The following is a 7020-nucleotide window of genomic DNA, read 5'->3' as shown; positions in this document are numbered from 1 at the left end:
TTGCTTGTCTATAGGATGGAGAAGATTGATTGCTTCGTGGTTTCTTTTGCTGGTAACCTTTTTTCCATTCCTCTTTGCTTGATGCAATTGGAACAATGAGTTGTCCGCCTTTAGGTGATAGCTTGAGTTGATTGGTATCCCAATTTGGTAGTGCCTTGTACGTCCGCATCCATGAGATTCTAAGAATCATTGTTTCATTCATGTGTTCATTTGATAAGCATGCAAACTGATGAGGGCATGAACATCCATGTACTATCATATTTAAGTTGACTACTCTCAATGTCGGTGTTGGGTTCTTGTTGCATCCTTTGATAGCCGATATTCCCGATATCAAAGACTGATTCATTGCATTCTTGTACGTGGAATAGCTGACTGCATTTACTCGACCTCCTGTATTGACCAATGCATTTGTGCTATGATTGTTCAATTGTGCATTGATGCGAAGGTCCATTCCATCTAACCATTCATCATCTGTTGACACCGCATCCTTCTGCAATTCCCATAGTTGTTCATCTAGTTCCAGAGTGTTGATGGGAATAGGTATTTGTTGATTTTGAAGAGCAGTTTTTATTTTGAGTACTCAAAGACCAGCTTCCTCTTGTGCTTCATCAATGACATGCTGTCGTTTCATCTTTCTCTATTTTGCTGCATGCATCTTTTCTAGCAATTCATTGGTTAGTGGCAAATTGTACTTTTTTAAACGGCATCCACTAATCCAATTAGCCATTGGTTCACCATCTAGAGTGGACAACTTAACTGCTCCACTTGGGGATACGTCTTCAATGATACATGGTCCGTTTCCCTTTTTCTTAAACTTGGGAATGTGTTGTTTAAGGGAGTAGATTAAAACTAAGTCCCCTTTTTTGAAGATTTTTGTGACTAGATGAGAATTAAAAAATTGTTCTGTTTCCGCTTTTGAGCACAGATGTGAGCTACAGCTGTTAGCCTTTGCTCGTCAAGCTTTTCTAAATCTTCAAGCCTTTCTATCAATTTATGTCTAGTCCACTCAAGATCCTTAGCTACCCTTATTGTCGGCAATAGAAATTCTATCGGCAGTATGGCATCAAGACCATAAACAAGGTTAAAGGGTGTAGCATTTAAAGCTGTCTTGAATGAAACTCTATAAGCCCATAGAGAAGCATGGAGATTCATTTCCCAATCGGTTCATCCTGAACTAACCACTTTAGTTAATATCGAGCTAAGAATTTTATTCGTGTGCTCAACTTGTCTGTTTGCTTGTGGATGATAGGGAGCCGATTTGTTATGGATGACCATAAATTTATTAAGCAGATACTCAATTATCTCATTGAGGAAATGAGTTCCCCTATCACTAAAAATTTCTATTGGCAGTCCATATCTTGTGAACACGTTCTCATACAAGAATGCGGTTGTGGTTCTGACATCATTCTTTTGGGTTACCTTAGCCTCTGCCCACTTGGTCAAATAGTCCGTAGCTACAATGATATATTGAGCGTGGGTTCTATAAGTCAGTGGTTGTATTGGCCCGACAAAATCTATTCCCCATTTTGCAAAAGCTCTAGTCCCCCATCATTGGTTTTAAAGGCATGCTATCTACACAGGTTGGCTTTTTTGCTTGTTGACATGCATCACACCTATGAACATATTCTTTGACATCTGCAAAAAGTGTTGGCCACTATATGCCTGCCATCAAGATTTCTCTCATGGTGGTTTCACTAGAAAAGAGACCTCCAGCTAATCCAGCATGTGCTTGTTCTATAATGGAATATATTCATCTTCATTTGATCCTTTCCTCTTCAATACAAATGGTTTCCAATAAGAGCATAGTCTCTTGCTTCTATTTCAATTGCTCTTTAGCGGCGTTTACTCATATCCTCAAAAAATGTTCGACTTGATAAGTTAGATAGTTACTCCACTTAGGAACGAGTGATATTTGAAACAATGTCACATGAGGTATGGGTGCTTGTTTCTGACATTGAGGACATTTTTTTACAAATGAGTGGAACGTCACTCCTCATGATTGGCCAAAATACTCCAAGTCTCAAGATTCGTTGCATAGTTTGGTCTTCCACAAAGTGAAGTCCCATTATGGTAACATGTTCTTGACTTAGGTATTGGGTTTTCTCTTCAAGATTAATACACAAAAGCAATATTCCATCCCGATTTCTTTTGTACAACCTTCCAGCTAGTAATTGATACATATCCGATTGCAAATTAATTCGGTTGTAATAGGAAGCGGTATTTGCAAATCCACTTGAGCTATGGTCATCAATGAAACCATATTTTCTAACCATCAGAGTATCATTTCCATGGAGAACAGATATGCATCTGGTAGATCATCGTCTACCCCTTTCGGTGGTTCTCTTGAAATAATCCTTGATAAATGATCAGCTCTTTGGTGAATGGTGCCCTTTTTCACAACTACAGTGAAATCGAAATTCTAAAAGAATAATGAACCATCTCACTATTCTTCCTATGTTGCATGGCTTGTTGACCAAGTACAATAAGGCTTGGTGGTCCACAAAGAACACAAATTTGTTAGCTAATAGGTAATGTCTATACTTTTTTACGGCATAGATCATTCCTAATCCTTCCCTTTTGGTGATTGTATAGTTTTTCTCTACCATATTCAACTGTCTACTAGCATAAGAAATAGAAAAATCAATTTTTTGTCTCCTGGTTGAGCTAGTATACACCCAATGGCAAAATTGGAAGCATCTACATGTATGTGGAATATCTTATTCCAATATGCTGCTTTCAATATTGGGACTGAAGTGAGAGCTTGCTTTAGCTTCATGAAGGATTCTTCACACTTATCAGTCCATTCAAAGAGTGTAATTAAGTTGTACATGGGTTTTTCAATTATAGTGTACATGTAAATGAATCGTCTGTAATATCCACAATGTCCCATGAAAGCTTGAACCCCTTTGACTGTTGTCAGTCTAGGCAATTCAGCAATAACATGAATTTTATCCATATCAGTAGCTATGCCATTTTTAGACACTATATGTCCAAGAATTTTTCCTTGTCTGTCCATAAATGTGCACTTTTTAGGATTTAAGCAAATCCTATAAAGTCTACATTTCTCGACGAATACCTTTTTGAGGTGTTCAAAAGGATCAGCACGGATTGATGAATGTACACATAGATCATCCATATATACTTCCAAGAAATTCCAAAGATATTCCTTAAAAGCATGGCTCATCAATCTTTGAAAGGTGGCAGAAGCGTTAGTTAACCCAAAAGGCATAACACGATAGGCAAAATACCCCATTCAGTTGCAAAGGTGGTTTTATGTTGATCTTTGGGGTCGACCAAAAGTTGATTCTATCCCAAAAATCCATCTAAAAGCTGTAAGATTCTTTTCCTGCAACTCATTCTAAAACATGCTCAGTGATTGGAAGAGGAAAGTTGTCTCTAATGATAGCTGCATTTACTTTCTTGAGATTGACACACACCCTTAATTTTCTATTTTTCTTGGGTACTACCACAATTAGAGACACCCAATCTGTGTGTTCAATTTAATAAATGAATTCGACTTCCTTGAGCTTTTCTATCTTTTCTTTTATCTTTCTGGCAAATGTTTCATTATAAGTATTTGGCCTCTGTCTGCTTGGTTTTTCATCATCTCTCATGGGTATGGTATGCTGACAGATTTTTGGATCAACACCCTTGAGATCCTTATAAGACCAAGCAAAGATATCTCGGTATTATTTCAGTAAGCTTAACAAAAGCTCTTCTTCTTCTTCCACCAGGTCGTTTGCAATGTAGGCAGGTCTAGGCTCTTCTCCTGGTTCGGCCAGATCCATTTTTTTTACCTTTTCAGGTCCTTTGTAGGACTCGCCTTGTCTTCTTAGTTCCCTGGCAGGTTTTTCGACTATGATCTTTTGGTCTTGGAGAGTATATTTCTTGTAATGGGATAGAACACTTATTACATCTTTACCTTCCTCCTCGGTGGTTTCCATTTCAGCAGTATACATCTCCTTTAGAGCTTTCTTCAACTCTTCATACTTCTTTTTTCATTCAACTCGTGTCATGGTTGAATCCTTGTCCTGGTATTTAGGTTTTTCTTGAGTTTCCTTTCTCGTTTTTCTTGATATTTTTTATATTTCTTGCTTTTCTTCTAAAGGATATCTACCCATGATTTTGTCTTTGACACAATCATGTGCATCTATCTGCATTAGAAACTGTGTTCTACTAGAAACTCATGGCATGGATTTAGATTTCAAGTTTTTGGTGTCTCTTTTTCTTCTATACCATTTCTATCTTCTCGGTTTTTGGTTTGGAAAGTCAGAAAACTTTTCCTTCTCTCCTTTCTTGCGTAGTTTAGCTCTCACGTGTTCTTTTTCCAACCTCGAATCATCTGAGGTAGTTGAATGTTCTTCTAACTCATCTGTTGCATCGTAGTAGAGGTCAAAAACGACTTGTTGAGCTTTCTTTAAGTCCTTGGGTTCTTGAATTTTGTCTTCAATGTGAAGGGTTGAGATCATTTGTATGGGAATTATATCATAGCCGTCCTCATTGCAAAATTGAGTAGGCATAGACGTATTTACACACACATCCATTGTTGCTAAAATTTGAGTCCACTCAAATGACTCAAAAAAATGCTATGAAAAGGGTTCAGGTATGTAGGCTTCATCTGTGCAATCCCTTTCTAAGATACATTCTTCTCGTTTTAAGCTCCCGTTTTCTAAGGCTTCACACATCCAAATAGGTGTATCTTTGTTTAACCAAGATGGAAGCTTTGTTTCAGTCGAAGAGACTAAGTCAAATTCTTGTATGGGTGTTTTCATAACATCTCTATAAGTGTGATCTTTTAGATTAACCCTTGTTATTGATCCCATTTGCTTCAAGTACAGGTAGTTGTTTCCCCAATCTTGGATGAATTGTACTTGTCGCATGAAAGGTCTTCCCAAGATGATTTCATAATTGAGTTTCTTTCCAAAGTATGTTGATAATCAATTCCATAGAAACTAACTATCACTTTTTCAAGCAGTCCTAAGGGTTTTTTGATATGTCCATCATCCAATTGCAATTTCATTTGAGTTTGTCTAATGGCTAGTTTTCTCCATAATTCTCATACTGCTTTCATGGCTATGGCTATGCCTGTCCCACTATCCAGTATTGCCATTGTTTCTATATCATTATATCTCACTAGAAGGGTTGTGTTTCCTTCTTCCCCTTCGTAGTATTCTCCGACTTTGTTCATTGGGACGGATCTAATCTCTTTGTTATCCAATTCATGTTTCAATTTTCCCAATTTTTTTGTGATTAGCCCTGTTATTCCTACCTTCTCTAGAGTTTTTTGTAGATCATTCCATAGATTTGGTCTGATTTTTAACAGTTCTCTTAAGGTAAGAGTGCATTGAATGTATGTAGACATGATTGAATGGATGTTGTCTACCTTTAGGGTCTTTTCGCTCTTTTTATCTGAGTGGTTTTACACACTATGGATTCGTCTTTGTTATCTCCCAAGTAAGAGGGTAGTGATTGGTTTAGACATTTCTGAAGCTTCAGATCCGCAATCCCCATACAAGGATTGTACATCCATGTCCATATCAGGAGGTAGACTGTCTAACCAAACTTCCTCTATAGGAGCTGACTTCAAAGTTAGGCTTCCATCCTTAATCTCTCTAACTTTTTTCCATAAGTGTCCTAGCCAGTCTTCTACCACGAACAAAATTCCATCTAAGGCATCTTCGCTATCAGGCACTATGAGTTCTGGATCTTTAGTTTCAAGGTGGGGTTCTACCACCACTTTGGATTTCTCTTTACTGGTTTCTACCGCAAGTTCCTCAAATTTTGTTATACTCTCGAGCTTGGGTTTTTCTTTTCCAGTATCTCTTGAGTAATTCTTACCAGATTTTGATAAGCTGCAAGCTTAGTTGCTTCCATATTTGGAGAAGGATAGTTTTTCCATTTATTTTCCATGTTTTGGCTTGCTTTAAGTCTCGCTTGGTAAGCTTCCAAGGCTACATTGATTGGCTCAAAAATTTTGTCTATCAAAATTGATCCTCCGGATTTCACCGTGGTTTCCTTCATTTCACTTCCAGTTTCTTTCACTTTTTCCTGGAATAGTTTCTTGGCTTTCTCCTTAATTTCAGCCCTTTGTTTGTGTTTTCTTATCTCATACCTCTGGCTTCTTCTTCTCTTGGTCTTTTGAGAGAAAATTTTAGTATTCTTTGAGTCATCACAGGAGTTGTGTTTCTTTTTCTTAGCCTGGGCTCTGGTGGTTACCTTGATTGGAACACAAGCTTCATTCTCCAATGAGCTACTAGGCATCACTTGGACTACCTTCACTACTATTTTATCCTTGTTTAAAGGATTTTTTGGACAATCTTCAGGGAAGTGTCCTCCCTTTTTGCAACATTGTATACAAAAAGCTTCAACTGGCTAAATGTTCTTGTAAGGCTCTGGGCATTCATTTTTCCGGTGATCATCTGCACCACAGTTATGAAAATTTTGAGTTCTTGGCTTAATCATGGATCTTACCATTGGAGGTCTAACACCTTCATTAGCTACATAGTACATTTGTGCAAGCTCTGGTGTAGTATAAGTCGCAGGTTCTTCTATTGGTGGTGCATGTGAATTATACCACTCTCCTTCTACCATTTGAGCATGTCTTCTATGGCTATAAGCGGTGCTGCAATAGCCGTTCCTACTTGTGCTGGTTTGGTGGATGTTGTTTTCTCACTTTGATTATCCTTAGGGACATCTTCTTCATTGAAAATATCACAATTGTCTCCCAAGTCAATAGCATCTGACACACACTCTTCTAGGGTCATATGTTTCTTGCTATACAATATAGCATAAAGTTCTTTGTTTAGTAATCCCTCTAGAACAATGATACTAATCTTTCTTCTGCAGGTATTTCTAGTTATGGGCATCTTGCAATGTATTGCTTCATTCTACTTGCACAATCCCTAACAAACTCACCTTGTTTCTGTTTGAAGCTATAGATTTGAGCTACTGTATTATGTTTGATCCGCGTTTTGAAATATACAGCTACAAATCCTTGAGCTAATGTAGTTAAGTCCATGA

This window comes from Adiantum capillus-veneris, chromosome 27 (genome assembly GCF_014529385.1).
Source record: "Adiantum capillus-veneris isolate H3 chromosome 27, ASM1452938v2, whole genome shotgun sequence".
Classification (NCBI taxonomy): domain Eukaryota; kingdom Viridiplantae; phylum Streptophyta; class Polypodiopsida; order Polypodiales; family Pteridaceae; genus Adiantum; species Adiantum capillus-veneris.
This window is presented reverse-complemented; position numbering follows the sequence as displayed.